Source organism: Stegodyphus dumicola, chromosome 5, assembly GCF_044657685.1.
Source record: "Stegodyphus dumicola isolate Sdum_Otavi_A_Nest chromosome 5, ASM4465768v1".
In the NCBI taxonomy this organism is placed as follows: Eukaryota; Metazoa; Arthropoda; class Arachnida; order Araneae; family Eresidae; genus Stegodyphus; species Stegodyphus dumicola.
This window is the reverse complement of record NC_140772.1, coordinates 62,812,415-62,830,147: the sequence shown is the minus strand read 5'-3', so window position 1 is coordinate 62,830,147 and position 17,733 is coordinate 62,812,415.

Sequence of the window (17,733 nt, the reverse complement as noted above, 5' to 3'; positions counted from 1 at the left end):
CATCTCCGGTTATCAAATTAATGGTTCTCTTGCTAGCAGGTGTCAAATATCGCTTGTTGTAGGTGTAGAAAATTAAACTCGCTTTTATACTATACAGTTAAGCTTCATAGGACAGATTTCAAAATTTGCTCTTTACAGCCGAGGCTCAGGCATGTGAATTTCGATCGAAATGTTAAATAGCTACTGTTTTGAATAACAAGACACTAATGCTACAACAATATGAATTCTTAAAGGTTTAACAAAATGTAATAGACTCGAAATACTGATGATTCGCATTTTAGTGTAAATTGAGTTAATGAATCTTTCAGCCATATCATGCCATGCTATTTTTTGAGAAAAAAAGTACATAAACAAGAGTGTGAGGATTTTTTTTATCACATTTTCTTTTTTTTGGGGGGGGAGTTATGGCAAATACACTCGAAGGCTACCTGCTTAAGAGGAAGGATGCATTCCTGGCGAACTTTCTAAGGGAAACGTTACACATGGGAAAAACCACGAAAATGCCCCTGTAGACAGCTCGTTCACCGGGAATCGAACCCCGGAACAAACTACCAGTGTTCAACGACTTTACGCTCAGCCGCTGGTAGGCCTTTTCTGTCATCAGGCAAGAAGAGGTCTCTGTCAGAGCAAAGGCACTTCACCCTTCAACCTTTTGACTAATGATTGCGCTGTTATGTCTTATCAAAACGGTTCTGCGGAATCACCATTTTTTGATAATTCAAGTTATCGTTTGATTTTACGTTTTACGGTCAATCTACGACAGATACCTAATGACTAATGATCCGAGGAATGTCGGGAGCCCTGAAATAAATTTGTGTGTTCCGACAATTTTTGCTTCAGGTTTAACTATAGCAATAATTTTTATACATTTTAAACAGAATTTCTTTGCAAGTCCTTATTGAAAATCCTCTGAAAGTAGGAGTAATCTTGAAGAAAGTTGAATGAGATGGCTAAACGTAGTTATACATGAAGTTATTTAAATAATAAAAATTATTACACCCTTTGAATAAAAGCACTTACCTCATGATCATTAAGGATCTTTCAGTTTATGACCTTTATCATGATAAATTCATTGAAAAGTCTGTCGTGTACTCGTACTTTCTATTCCGCTAAAATTGTTGTTAATATCTAATATCTTTAGTTTACCTTTCGTTTACTTGCTTTACCTTAGTTGCTGACTGAGCTTTTCCAAAATTAAAAAAAAAAAAAAAAAAAAAAAAAAAAAAAAAAAAAAAAAAAAACGTAGTATTAATGGGGTAGCTAAAAAAGGTAATCTTTTGTTTTTCCTATTTAATATTGTTTCGAATTCTTCGACAACATTTTTATTCTTAACTCCTCAAAAAAACATTTTTAAAACAAAAAACTGCTTCTTTGGTAAAATGTTAAGAATTTTTCTTTAAATAATTCACTTTTCTTTAAAAGCGCTTTGACAAAAAATTTCAAAATTCCCTTTAAACTTAATTGATACAATTTTATTTAATCAATTAGATCATTAACTTTGCGCATAAAATATATTTAGATTTTGAAATAAATTTCTTTAGATAAACAAACATTTAGCTTCCAGACATTTTTAGCCTTATTCGTGTTTACTTGGGACTTTAATGCTAAATTGACGCATAAGATTTTGGCTGTCGGCAACAATTATCCATTAGTTTGAGGATCAGAAGATTAATTTTCGAATATTTCATGAAACTTTATGAATCCTCTTGCTAATTTTGCTATTGTATAAATTGGAATAATTTAATTTGTTTACTTCCCTCCGATTTCTAGTCACGCAGTGATTTACTTCTAATCCTATAGAGAAACGGAAACCACTTTCGATTTGGGAAAGAGACGATACTTGCAACGAAAATTTGCATAATAGATGTCAATTACGTACATTGTGTCAATTTTCATTTCAAATATCGTTCATGTTCAGAATGTAATTTAGTTTGTTCCTTCTTTAACTATATTTAGTTTCTTTTCTCCTTCGTCATAAATTATATTACACAATTAAGCAAAACAGAAATGCATTTCATAGTTTTACATTTCGAATGTTCTACATTTATTATACCCAGTTTCCGGTAGTGACTTTTATCTTCAAAATAAAAATTATTTTAATAAATAAAGGAACTGATATTAACCCATTATATTTATTTAGTCAACCTTTTAGAAAAGAAGCACCTATTATGGCAAAACAGTGAACTAAAGAGTAATCAAAGAGCAATATGTAATTGTATTTCCATGATTGTTTAAAAGTTATTTATTTATTGAGCATTGTAGATTAATTATTTACAGTTCATATTATTACGGTTTTTGTATTGATTTAGCTATTTTTAAACAGAATTAATTAAAATTGTTTTATATTACCGTGCAATGCAGCACGAGACTTATTTGAAGAGAAAGCTACACCGGGAAAATTAAAAATACAGGATCACGCGCATTTAATGAATAGATATCTCGTAACTGTAAGCTTTTGCTTTTCGGGGAAAATCGAGAAAATACGAGAAGTTTCTCGTGCATTTAAAAAGCTTATAAAAAGCTGGAGGAAAGCATCTCAATTCAGTTTGTTTAGAAAGCTGTCTTTGTTTACTTATTGCTGTTAATGATTGAAGCTGAAGTCGTATCAGACAGTACAACAGCCCTCCTTAATGAACTCTGTCTCAATGATAATTGTTGGAGAGCTACATGAATGGTTTTCAGTTGTCCATCAAAGTGAGTGGAGTAAGCCCCTACAGGTATATAGAAACTGAAAAGCTTAAAAACTTCAGCTTCAGCCCCCTGGATCCTATCGGTGAAAGAACCATCCGTATATAGATGTATATATTCCTCAGCCGGAAAACGTTGCTCAATTGTTTACAAAGCTATAGTTCTTATTTGTTCTGGACTCATTTCCTTCTTATCTACTTTCATTTCCAAGTCCAACCGCATACCAAGGGAGCTATAATCCAAAGGATTTAGCAAAAACAGCAGTGCCGGTTTCAGTGTTCTTATACGATTGTATTGTTCTAGGCGAGAGACACACTGCAGAAAGCCATGAACTTTATAATGATAATTATTATGAAATTATAGAGTATCATTTAAGAATCTAACCAGTTATTTTGTGTTATTTTACTTTCCTATGAAGCATCGTTTTCATTTCCTTGCCAGAATGTAAATTTCCAGTACGCGCGACATTCAAATTAGGTAGAAAGAAGTTATTGAGAGGAGAAAAGTTTTAAAGAGTGAAATGTGAGCGTGTTCTGTCTGCTCGAAGGCCAAGTTGCTAATTTTGATTCTTTAGCGATCAGTATTCTGCGGCGCTGAGTTATTCTTGCCATTAGGGTTGTTTACGCTGACTTCGGTCAAAGCCAGTTTGAGCGTTAGTTAAACTTGGAAGCCGTTAGTCTATACTTAAATTTCATTAGTTTTAGTTCATCCATTATCTTTGATTTAAAGCTATTGGCTAAAGTTAAAGCTATTGAGTTGGTGTCGTCTGTTAAACTTTATTTTGGATTAATAAAAAGGTCGTTTACACCCTTTCCCTATCTCTGTGGTATTTACAAGACCCAGTGAAAATTGATAAATTGTCTTTCCGATGTCTGGCCTAATTGTGTGCTACCTAAGAAGGCCAGATCTTGTAAAATAAAACAGTTCGATAAATTTCTAAAGGCATAAGAAGGGGTTTGTCTCCAGAAATCCACTACAGCAAAGAAGCATAAAGGAAAGCGCTCAAGAAAACATAAAGTTGGCCAGTTATTTGCATTCATGCTAAGATGCAATATTTACACCTTCTGTGAAAAACTATTTAAGGCATATAAATAATATGAATACTAAATATGAAATTTGTAACTGTATAGTTAAGCTATCTGATGTGGCCAACACATAACCTGTCGCCAATTCCATGTCGTAAATAACAATAAGCTTTAAGTAAAGTGTCAACTGATACTTTAAAGCTCTGATACTTTGTTTGAAATTGCTATTTAAAGTAGGGAACTGATAGATCGTTTGTAAATCAGATACAATATTATGACTTAGTGTTTAAATATAAACGCTACTTGTCTTTTATTGTGGCAAACAGATGCCCCCCCTTTATGAGGAGAAAGCTCTTGCCCCCCTCCTAGAGACTCGACAGACGAAATGGAGAAATCAACGTGCGCATGCGCAGATGCATTTCAGCTGCACCTTAATCAAAGAATTAGTTTTCTTACAGTTGCGTTGTAAATTTGTATATATTAGATGTGAATAATAAAGTGTCAGTGTTTTAAAATGTGTCGTCTCAGTATTTTCAACCTGTAAGTCATTTCTTAAGCAACATTTGTTATTTTATTCTAATACACAATGGAAAATAGAAAACTATTCGTCCTCATATACACATTCGTTCATACGATTACATTTGAAAATACTCCAATCAAAAACCAGATTACCATAGTTACATCCTCTGTAGTGTTTCGGATTCACAAATCATTACAAAGTGATCACATTACAAAATCATAAGTCACAGCACTTTTAAAAGTAGCATATCTTCAGAATTCTCGATGGAGTGTCATACGTTTTTTTCCCCAATTTTTGTTCAGTTCAGGATATCAGTGTTCAGTTTTCTTCATAAGACGACCACCTCCTTTATTTGCCATTTTAACTTTTATTTATTAAACATGACCTTTCTCATTCTTACGCCATATAAAATGTACAAAAAAATCACATCTTTGAAAACAGTATATTTTTCGAATTCTAATAAAGTGTTGCCATACGCTTTTTATATTCCTTATACTCTTTTATGTCTGCTATATTATTTCTTTACAAATAATACATAGCGTTAATATTTGAAGGCAATATCTTTTTATTTGAAATGTCATTCGACCGGAAAGTAAGACAGACACAAAATTGAGGACTGAGGCTAATACATTTAATTGCTGCATATCGAGAGCTTGTTTACATAATAAGCTTATTCTCGTTCCGTTTGGCATAATTTCAAGAATATACTTAACGCTTATAAATGTAATACGTTTTCTCAATCAGATATGAGTTTTATGTACGAAATTCGAGATCTTTTGGATTATTTCATAATATATTTTTATCACGAAAATCGGTTCAGTGATTCAAGTATCACTTCCTCTTTATCAATTTAAACCAAAATATAATTTGTTGATCCCATTATGTATAAGTCTTAAATACTGAATTTAAAAAGTTTTGGGTTCTATTTTAAAAAGGTCTTTCATTAACAACTATTATGGTCTTGAAGTAAAAATACCACTTGCAGTTGTCCATTAAACATTTTTATGGGTTTCATGTAAAATATTCGTGTAATTTCATGTAAATTTCATGTAAAACCACTTCGGGATGTCCAGTTTTATGCGCAAAATCTGATTATCTCTTTACATGAACGCAGAAAGCTTAAATACCAAAGTGGAAATTTTTTCAAGTTTCAGATAAGAGTTTTTGTGGGCGAAACAATCGTCAGATATATAACAAACGGACAGACGTCATTGTAAAAATAATAAAAACGTGTTGTGAGAAACCCTACTCATTCTCTGAAAACTTTCTATCGAATTTTTGAATTGAAGTTATTAATTGTCTTACCCATGTATATAGCTTGGCGGGAGGTTAAAAGTATACATAGTAATAGAATGTTTCGAAGCAAATCGCAGTTTCTTATAACTTTTCCGGAACATAAAAAATTGCTTTCGGAATAGAAATTGATGATGAAACTGAACGATTTTTAATGAACATACTAAAGTTTAAACACGATATTGACCTTCTGCATCAACAAATGCAGAAAATCACACTTATGAAATTATGTATTGTACCGGAACGAGAAAAGAACGTCTTTATTTGTTAGAAAAATGGCCTTGTGAAAAAAATAGTTTTACTTTTAATCTTCCTGAAATTCTAAATAGGACAGATAACATGGCATACAGTTCTCTCTGTTAATAATGAATGAAATAAATTGAAATGCAGAGAAAAATTAGCTGAAGTCTGACTAAGATCCAAGCAGAACTTACCATTACGCGCCTCAGTAAGAGAATATCTGTTAAACCTCAGGCTCCGGGATGTTTGCTCATTAAGCGTATTTAAGAATCGCTGTCACGTCCTGTCATGGATACATCTAAAGCAAAAATATAGTGAGTACTTGAGAATATTTAACTCTCTTAATATTTGCTTTGGCCTTCATTTTAAACCTGTTTAGGAGACTAGGAAAAATAAAATGGATTAAACTACGATTAAATGAATCATATTTGCTCTCTTGCTTATTCCAGTATAATGACTGCCAATTACTTTTTTCGGCTAATTATGGATTTTTGCCATTATACTTTCAAGTATTCTTTAGATTAAATTTACATCCTTAAAATTTTATTCGCAGTTCAATCATATCAAAATTGTCAAAATATGAATGCCAAACGCATCTGCTTTTATAAAATTAAAGCTACAATTCTTTTATATATATGTGTGTGTGATATTTACAGTAGATCTGCATTGGAAATGATGAAGCTTGGCATCAAAATCCAGACATGGCTGAGTGGCTTACAGCAGAAATGATGACACCGAAAGATTTCATTTCTTAAAACTCCATATTTTTATTCACGTAAAATGGCAGATCATTATTCTTCTAGATTCTCCAAGATTGCAAATCAGATGGTAATTTAAACTAAATACGATTAACTTTAAATTTACGGCTTTATACTATTCATACAAAGAAATACAGACGAGAAAAGCGGCAGCAGAGGGTATCACAGCGGCAGGCGAAGAAAAGCAACCTGATTAAAAATGGCGCGAACTCTACATTTATAGCAGCGATTATGTAATATGCCAGAATGTTCTCGAAAGTACTAGTCTAGGGGCGAAGATCTTGAAATTGCAGAAAGTTGATTAGAGGTTGCCTGTTCGCGTAGAGCAAAGCCATCGTACTTTTTATATTTTACATATATATGTGTGTGTGTATGTGAAAGGGAGAGAGATTTTGTAAGATAAAAACAATAGGTAATATTAAACATTAAATTGCAGGAAGTTAAATTTGCTTAAGTTTCCTTTTTTTTTTGGGGGGGGGTATTTTCCCTTTCTCTCCTACAAATGCTAACAGTCCATCATAAATCACTCGAAACTGCATCATTTTAACATGAATCCTTCAAAATAATTCTTACTCGGTTCTAATAGGACCTTACATAACGCTTCATATTTAAAAATCATTTTAAATTTTCGAAACAAAACTTTTAGTTACCATTAGGGATAAAGCTGAAAACCAAAGCTCTAGGAGGGGCTTTTATCGTAGACACGTCGTATTCCCTTTCTGCAAATATAGGTAGCATTAGGTAGTATTGAATACTGACATTAATTTTTGATTGTCTCTTATGTTTCCCTTTTAATTAGGTTGTTTTTGTTTTCTTCCCTTAAGTCACTTCAACATTAACCCTTCTTGCACGATTCTTACATAAAGCTAATGATGCAGGGACTTCCACAACGCTGCAGCCAAAAATAATTTTTAAGTTTTGAACCAAAACATGTAACAACCAATAGGGATGAAGCTGAAACAAAACGAAATCACTCCAAACCAGGATTTCATCTCAGACATGTAGCATTTGCTTTCTGCTTATTACTTTGCTGTCGCAGCTTTTTTTTGCATATTTCGAAAACGTGAAAATTCAGTACAATGAGCATGCTTATAGCGTCAACTTCCCTGTGTCTGCATCAAAACAATTTAGTCAAAAATTAAAGCGAAAAAGAAAGAGTTCAGTAGTCCCCGACTGCAAATATTTATTTCTTTGTGAATCGGTTTTATTGTCATGCATCCGCGTCGTTACTAAAAATATCATTACACATATAAATCTGTATATGTAAATTTCCTGCGAGATATCGAGAAAAATAAATAAATAAATAAACGATTTGAAAGATAAATGCTTGATATATTGTTTAAAAAGCTAAAACATTTATCAATTTACAGTTAGCTAAAATCATTCACTAACAATTAGAAGCTGCTTAATTTTGATAGCCCAAAAGAATAAACTGTAGCAAGTTAAAGGTGAGCCTCGAAAAGTAATTTTCCATTCTAGTTATCATTAACTTCGGCAATCACAACTGAGCAATTCCGTAGAGTGCTATTAATAGACGTCAAAAATAATGTTTCAGCAACTTAAATTTTAATTGAAATAATAGGCAGCAGTCCCTAAATTTCGGTAACAGTAAAAAAAATAGCAGCTAAGTTAACAAAAATAGAATAAAGTTTCGTAGCTGCTGGGCGTTAGAGAAGTTTCTTTGCTATAATAAAAAGATTTTTTTTCTAAATTTTGCATATCAGAAGTTATATTTTATTAAAAAAATAAAATAATAAAACTAAAGTTTTGCTAATATAGTAATGTTTTTGAGGCTATTATAGTTTGCTGAGCGACTAATTAAGTCATAACTAATTAATAAAGCAACTAAAGTAAATTCTGCTTTAGAAAAGAAATAAGTTTAATGTAAAGAGTCAAAATAAAACTGATTTTGTCATTATTATCTTATTTACTAGGCAATGAGTTCTCTATTACTAATATGAAGATTTTCTTATTTCAAAGGACTATTGCACTATTGTTATCAAAGGATATTCCTGAATGTTTTGATACTGCATTAATGAATTTTAACTCCACGTTCTGTATATTGCATTTGTTACGTCAGCATTAGATGAAATATGTGTTTTCCCCTCCCGAGATGAAACTCTCAACCATCATAATAGCATCATAAATATCATTTATGTTTTGTTATTTTATATGTAATAAATTCCGTGGCCACCCATTTTAATAGATAGGTAATCATTAAACATATATCAGAGCTTTAACAAATGACAGATACTCTGTATCTTGGAAACAGATCGTTAATATCTAAAAACAAGCTTTATTTTTCTTTCTCCCTTTTCCCTTTTGACGGAATGAATGTATCATTAATAACCTAAGCATTGGAAATTATTGTTATATTGTAAAAGGACAGAGTGAAGCACTATATGATCTAATTTTTGAACATTTTAACTGGGGTGTATTTCAGTAGCATTACTTACACCACACGTTCTTGAGATAAATATTTTAATGATCCTAGTGCCAATAACATCAATTTACGTAAGTGGCCTGACGTTAGAAATCGTCCATATTCTGATGCTTTCTATATTCAAGCTTTGTTATGCAATCTGATAGATTGTCACTGTTTCACCGCCTTAAGCTCTCACAGAGCAGTTCTAAAACGCAATTTACTATTTACTATTTACTCAGCTAACCTTTTGAACAGCACTAGTCTGTAAAGTAACTCAGAACTAAACTAACTACTGGCTCTTTGGAGGCTATATTTATACTATACTAGCAGCTACGCGACCAGTCTTCGTCTGGCTTTAAAATGCACCGGAAAAGTGCCTGAAGTGAATACCAAACGTTAATTTAAGAACTGCGCAGAATTTTACTCTGCAAAACAATCTCAGAATATATATAAAAAAAGAAAAAAGAAAAAAAAAAAAAAAAAACCCTCACAAATTTCAAATTTCAAAAACTGTATTACATATAAGAAATTAGCGAACGATCAGATTACAATGAAATAAGCAATATCCCTTAATACAAATATTAATTATCCTAATAAATAAATTAACCAACTTCCCGTTGCCTTCTCTCAACAAGCGCCCAGTATCCAAGAAAAACATTAAATTTAAAAACTGCACAGAATTATCGCCCTCATTTTTCTAAGTGGCAACAGTGCTGATTTTCAACAGTCAGCAGTCCAATATGCAATTGAATGAAAAACTGTTGCCAAAAACCATATTTCTAAAAGAATGAAACTATTCAAAATGATGCAATAAAATCGAAACGATAAAATAAGAAACAATCTGATTCGAATTTTGTAAAAATCTCTTCAAGGTGCACTGGCTCTTATCTAGATGCATTTATTTATCAAACTTCGTAGCCCTGGGTCTATTAGCTTACGCGCAGCACGAACGAAAGACACACAGAATCTTTCTTTTATTATATGTAGAGATGGGGTTGCTCCACCTTCTTGAAGCTTTGATTCACCGCAAGGAAGAGCAACTGTCCCGCAAATCAAGTAAGCAAATAGCTTAATTACTCAATCAGCCGGAAAAATTTCAGAAAAGTAATTAAAGGCCTAGGCTGGTAAACAGAGATCGGTAAACATAAGAAATGGAAATCTAAGAAGGTTGAAGAATATCATGGGAAAGGAAAAAATAATCCAAATACTCATAGATCTGTATATATAACAAGAAGCTATAACACTGAGCAATAGTTGTTACAAACTGCAAATGAACTATAAACTGTAAGAATGAGCTTCGGGGAGGGGGGATATATAAAATACCAACAAAAACTACGCTATGTAATTCTGAATAAATAAGCAAAATCAATATTTAATATGCAAATAAGAGGTCTATAATGAGCTGACTTTAAAAAAAGTATTATATTCAATGCTCCGTGCAGAGGATATTCCTGCGCAGGGTGCCCATATTTCTTTGCTACGAATTAGAAAGTTTTATTGGTTTATTCTTTACGTATTTGACGCAGAGAAGACAGTTAAGGTGATCATCAATTACAACAACAAGTTATTTAAGGTTTTGAACAATCTTTACTGGGGTACCATCAAAAGACACAGACAGTTTTCTTGTGAGTCGAGTGCCATGACTGATTACTAGCGATCTTGTTTTATGGAGCGATATGATCATTTTATGCTACTTGGCATAATCTGTGAATGTCTGTAAGCTATTTTTGATATTAGCTTCTAATTTGTGTCTGTTCCGTCCACTGAAAACAAACACAAAGTGACTCGCCTATACAAGGATGTCAGTATGGGGCATATCTTCGTAAAGGTTAAGATCAAAATTCGCTCCTAAACTGTAATGTATGACGTGGTAATCTGTATGTATCCAAGTACCCGAAAGTCAATTTAATTAGCGTAACAGGTGATGTGAGATGCATGTAAGATGTCAGGTCACCAAATTGGTGTCAGGATGTGCATGTAAGATGTCAGGTCACCAAATTGTATCACATGCTCCCTTAATAGGTAATGAAATGACTAGACTATGCTGCTTTACTAGTACGATCTGAATTTATTAGGTAATCTGACGCATGTTCAACTGATTTTCCTGCCCTAAACCCATATCGTCTATTATGAAGTAAATAAAATTTGTTTAAGATGGAAAGATCAGGCTTTGTCAAATGGCCAGTTTTAGAGTCTTGTCCAAAATTGGCAGTAAGTAAATTGATCTATATGAAGATGGGTCTGAAGGATTATTTCCTAGCTTAAGACATTGGGCTAATTCTGCTGTTTTCGAGGAAATGTCGAAATCTCCAGCAGTTTGTAATAAAAGTATACAGAATTTCTGAATATACTTAATGTAAGATACGTAATATTCTATTATTGAGCGCGTCTTGGAGCTTCGGAAAACTTTACTCCGGCATCGAAAATACGTTTTATAAAAACTTTCAGAAAATCACCAAGTTGGCAAACAAATTGCCAAATATCATCAATGTGTTAAAATGTTTTCTGAGCCTATATCTCAGCTTCTAACTGTGCTGCTTTTGTAATTCAAACCTTCTAATTCAAACGATTTTAGAATCGCAAGATTTACATTTCTTTATGAGAAATAAACACATGCAAACGCACATACAGGATGGACAAAAACGGAATAACTTTAAAAAAATGTCTGTTATTACTCAAAATGCAACAATTAAGCAACAAATAAATGAAAACCATACATAATAATATACAAAACAACAATACAGGTGACAGGTGAATGCAGGGCCCGGACACCCGGACGGCTTAATATGACAAATCGGGTGTCGTCCGGTACCCGCACCTATTTAGAACAACACAACCCTAGCGACTTCCTGAAAGGGCTGCATCGGAAATATATTAATGGAGAATATGTGGTATTGACGTGGCCGAACAAGGGCGTGTGCATATATATGCTTCAGTATACAATTAATAAAAAGTTTCATACATAGGTACATCGGTGGTATAAGTACATTGGATACATATGTATATTGGTCTAAGGGGTTAATGAGATAGGCAAACAATAAACACTTATACATTAAAAGAAATGAAACACTGACGCAACTGGCGCAATAATGCAGAAGATGACAATTAATGAATACACGTAATCGTGTGTCATCCTATATGACTATACATAAACTACTAGAAATGATATGCATAAACACATACAAATGATGGCGATAAATGAAAACACATAATCATACATTATTCTACTGGACTATACACACATCAATAAAAATGATACATACACACCTATACGTTGACAGAAATGATACACTGAGAATGAAAATTGTGTATCAGTGTGAACGATAACAATTAAAGGTTACACATGTTCGTGTATTACCTTACTTGGCTATACATATATATTAGTACAAATGATACACTTAAAGACTTATACATTAATGGAAATGAAATACTGAAAATGGCACTTATACATTATACGATAGATGAAGAATAATGGTAACACGTAATCGTGTATCATCCTAAGTGGCTATACATACAGTAATAGAAATGATACACTTATACATTAATATACATTTACATAAAGGATAGGGTTGTGGTTAAGCCGAATCACACAAGTCCTGGCCTAATGCTTGCAGTCTGTCCATAATACTTTTGAGTTTTTTAAGTACCGCTGGTTGGCGAATGAAGAATCTTTTATAGGCTGGATCTGTGTTGTAAAACGGCATGTGCCACTCTCGTGTTAGTGGGCAGAAGGTGACATAATGGTCCGGGCTACCTGGCTGGCCACACACACAGATGTTGGTGTTTGTTATTCTTCGCTCTAGAAAATAATCGGGGAATGGACCATGACCCGTTATAAATCTGGTGATGAGTGGCTGAGATATCTGTCTCTCAAGGCTGACTTTGTGAGCGAATTCGTAGGTCCTTCTTCCTTCCGGAATAGAATTCCACTCTTCTTTACATAGGATTTTGGTAATTTTATTGCCAGTTGTTCCGCATCGAGATTGCTCGCGGCTTCTTTGGCTAGTAAATCTGCCTCCTCATTCCCCTGGTGTCCAGCGTGTGCTTTAATCCAGAAGATGAGGATGCGTCCTTCGTACTGGTGCAGGGTTTGCTGAATGCGCCCTATGATGGGCGACCTGTGAAAAGGATTCCGAATTGCATGAATTGCTGACAGGCTGTCGGTGTGTATTTCTGAGGGTGGAGTAGCTAAATTGACTCGCTGCTAGGATTGCCTGGCGTATGGCTTCGGCTTCCGCCTGAAAGACCGAGTTGCCTGCGCCCAGAAAGCCTTTCCAAGACCTTAAGGTGCTTCCATTTCGTTTGATGGTATAGCTACAGCCTGTCGTTCCATTCACCTGGGAGCCATCTGTATAAATCTTAAGGGCATTAGAGTGATCGTTGTTGTCTTCAAGCATCGTTGTATAAGCATGGACATTCTTGCAGAAAAGGGCCGAGTGTACTTCCGCAACTTGTAGATTGCTCTCAAAGTCCTCCGGTGAGAAATGGAGGTTCTGGTATTGAGCAGGTTGCTTAAGGAGAGTAACTTTTGCGATGACCGCTTCCATTTGGGCCCGTATGTGCAGTGGAATAAGTCCAGCCAGCACTGTGGCTCCTGCAGTCGCTGTGGTCCTGTAGGCCCTCGTGATGGCCAAAACAAATGGGCGTTGAACGCTGTTCAAAATTTGTTGCTTCCTTGTAGTCATTGGAAGTGCCCATATGGCCGCTCCATAGATAAGTATTTTTTCTACCACTGTGCTGTATATTATCTTTAGGATGTGGGGCCGGAGCCCTCAGTCTAAGCCTTGCATGCCCTTTATTCGGGAGGCTATTCTATGAGCTTTAATGCGTTGAGCTCGCAAATGAGGGAGCCAGGAGAGTTTTTCATCGATTAATAAGCCAAGAAGCTTTAGTTCTTTCACTCGTTTTACTCTCTTTTGTCTAAGGTTAATACATGGATTGCGAAGGAGTGTCTGGCCAGGTTTATGGAATATTATATATTTCGACTTGAGCTCCGAGATTCGTAGCTTCTTTTGGTTGCAGAGCATGTCAAACTGCGAGATAACGTCATTGCAGCGCGCTTCGAGAACGTGCCTGCTGTGTCCTCTGACGATGAATGTAGCATCATCTGCAAATGCAAATGCCTTCGCTCCTTCCGGCCACTGAGTGCACAAGATCGAATTGAAAGTCATGTTCCATAGGACAGGACCAGCGCATGATCCCTGTGGACAGCCCCTGGTCTGTTGTCTGGTAATGATTCCTCCGTCGTGCACAACTATGAATTTTCTGTTGCTGAGGTAACTTTTAAAAAACTGTAAAAGATTGTTTGGAATATCAGCTGTGTGCAGGGCTTCGAGCACAGCAGGCCACCACAGGGAATCAAATGCAGTTTGGAGATCTAAACTTAGTACTGCTACGTGTTGATTGTTACTGCGAGCTTCCGTGATTTCTTTCTGAAGAAGATCAAGGGCATGGACCGTTAATATGCTTTCCCTGAAACCGAATTGTAGCTGCGACAAGATTTTTTTCCGGGTGAGGTGATGCTTTGCAATCAAACGGACTCAAATAGTTACAAAAATTAACAAGAGTATATTTTCAACAGCCTAATATTCACCTACGGACTTTTTTGTGTTTGGCCTCCTGAAAACTGGTCTTCTTAAAAGAAAAACCTAGCATGATTTATGAAATCTGAAAAGCAGCTAGAAAAATGCATTTAAATATATTGTAAAAAGTCCTTCTATTATAGTCTCTCTATTTTGTGAAAGCACTAAAATTTATGTCTAAATTTCTTTTTATCTTGTGAAAGACGGTGTAGATTTGCGGTCCAAAACAAACACTATCAGATCGAATATTTAAAGTAAGTAGCTGCTTGCGCCACTAGCTGCTAAAATATTTATTCCGAAATATAAAAAATATGCAATCATTATAGTGAGCCCAGTTAGTGTAATTTCACAAGTCCAGCTAGTAATTTCTTTTATTAAATATTGAAGAATCTGTCAGTCTGTCTATCTCTATGTATGTATGATTTATTTATGTATGTGTGTATTTATGTACGTCTGCATATCTATCTCTATGTATGTTTGTATATTTGTATGTTTTTTTGTGCTGTCTGCATCTTTATCTATTTCTTCGTATGATTGTATACTTTTATGTCTGTCTGTATAGAAACATGGTTGCATCTTTGCCTGCCTGTCTCTATGTATGTTTGTATGTATAAATATATGCATTTATATATGTATGTGTGTATGTATTTGTCTGTCTGTATGTGTTTATATATATATATATATATATATATGTATGTATGTATGTATGTATGTATAAAATATGTGTGTATGTATTTGTCTGTATGTATGTACAAATGTATGTTTATGGTATATATCTATATATACAATAATGTATGTATGTAAGTATGTATGTATGTATGTATGTATAAAATATGTGTGTATGTATTTGTCTGTATGTATGTACAAATGTATGTTTATGGTATATATCTATATATACAATAATGTATGTATTTATATCTGTATGTATGTGTCTGCATGTAGGAATGTACGAGGGCTATCCAGAAAGTAGATTACGTTTTGGAATAAAAAAATAAACAAAGTATAGGAAACAAATTTTATTATATACAGATGAAAGCCACACTCAAATACTACTTTTCTACATAGTCACCATACAAATTAAGGCATTTATCGTAGCGATGTACGAGCTTGGAAATTCCTTCGTCGAAAAATTCGGCCGCCTGCGCCTTCAACCACTTCGTTACCTCTTCTTGCCTTCCATCTTGCACAAAACTTGTGGTAACCAAGCTTTTCGCTGATGATTTCGTGCAACAAACTTCGCGAAATTTGTGGAAAACTCAAAGAAAGTTCCGTTATTGTGAAATTTCGATTTTCACGGACTTTAGCATCGACTTTTTCGAGAAGTTCGGCGGTCACTATGCTGGGTCTCCCACTTCGATCTTCGTCGTGAACATTGGTTCGGCCATTTTGAAATCTTATGACCCACTGACGCACTCCACCTTCAGTGATAATGTTGTCCCCATACACTTCACGAAGCTGCCGATAGATTTCTATCGGTTTACAGTTTTTTGCAGTCAGAAACCTTATTACTGAGCGCACCTCGCAGCTCGCGGGATTTTCAATTAACGCAGACATTTCAAACCGTCACAGTATCTGAACGGAGCACAGCACGAACCTCTCACTAGCACGGCTAGATGCAGACTGAGCTGCGCAACGCTCTGACCCCAAGATGGCCGCGCTAGCCCCGCCCCTAGCGGACACAGACGGAAACGTAATCTACTTCCTGGATGGCCCTCGTATGTTTACGTGTATATGTCTGCATGTAAGAATGCATTTATGTCTGCATATATTCGTATGTACGACATATATATGAAAACATGCAGATATTTTCACATATACGTCCCTACAAACACATGCAAACATACCTGCATGTATGTATGTGACTATGGCTGCATATATGTATGTATTTCTTTATGTATGTGTGCTAAGATATTTAGTTATTATTTCAAAGTTAATCTATCTGTTAATGATTAACAAACTAAGCGATTTAAAAGCAATAACACTCTTTTTATCTCTCTTGTTATATATCTTAGAGTTTGATATTTGGTGTTTAAACTGTACGTAGGTACGTTGGGATGAGTACGTTTAGAACTATTTTTGCATGGCCGAGCTCGAGCCGCTGTGATAGCCCCGGTTCATCATATGCTGACTTCACAATCAAGGAATATTCTTAAAGATCCGGATCAGGCAGAAAACCATAGAAAAGTAGTTGGTGAAGTCAAGTCTTATGAGAGCTATGTGATTTCTCAAGTTCTAATCAATAAAACGGTTTATGAGTGACAGATGCTAATTGATACGTCTAGGGAGTTTATTCAAGATGTGAAAAATTCCTGAATTACACTATTATGCTGAAATATTCGAGAAGTTTCTATCACCTGACAAAGTTCGGTAGGTTATGAGAGGTAAGTGCAACTTTTTGGTGTCATAAACCTAAGTAACAATGATTTTTAATTTCTAATTTAATTCAATATCAAGCTATGCGGAGCAGGATTAAAAGAAATATGTTTATAATGATTACAAAATTGTTAAATAAAATGCAAATAGCAATTCTGGTATTATTATAGGTTCTTCAAAGATAACTGAAAATATAGATATGTGCTGTAACTCTAGTAATGATTATTCTAAAAGTAGTCATACAGTTAATGTAAACAATGTTAATTCTAATGCTAACAATACGATTTCAAAACTCTAATAAGTTTCAAAAGCGTAGCCTAAATGAAACCAATAAATCGTATAAGGAAAGTTCTGTTCTAGGAAACTGGTATACCTAATAAAATTGTGAAGTGCGATGTTAATTTACTTGATAGTAAGAAATTCAGTTCCTTTCCTGTTGATAATGATTATAATGCAGACATAAATATGAATATTCAGCCCACCAGCGGCCAAGCGGTAGAAAGCCCCAATTTTCTCAACCATTTTGACTTGTAAAGAAACTTGTAGTAAAAACAGAACTTGTAGTAAAAACAGAGTTGAAATTTTTAGTCTTTACAAAAATTCTTAAGCATGATTTTAAAACTGATTTCATAGGATATGTCAATGGAGAATTTCTTACGACATGCCAAAGAGTTGATATCAAAAAATCAAAATCTTCTACAGAACTATTTCCAGATATCTTGCAGATAAGAATATGGAGCACTAGGTTATTCTTCCCAAATCTGAAAGACCAATTAAAGTTGTGCTAGCAGGTCTTCCTGTAGATTGTCCAGTTGATCAAATTACTGAG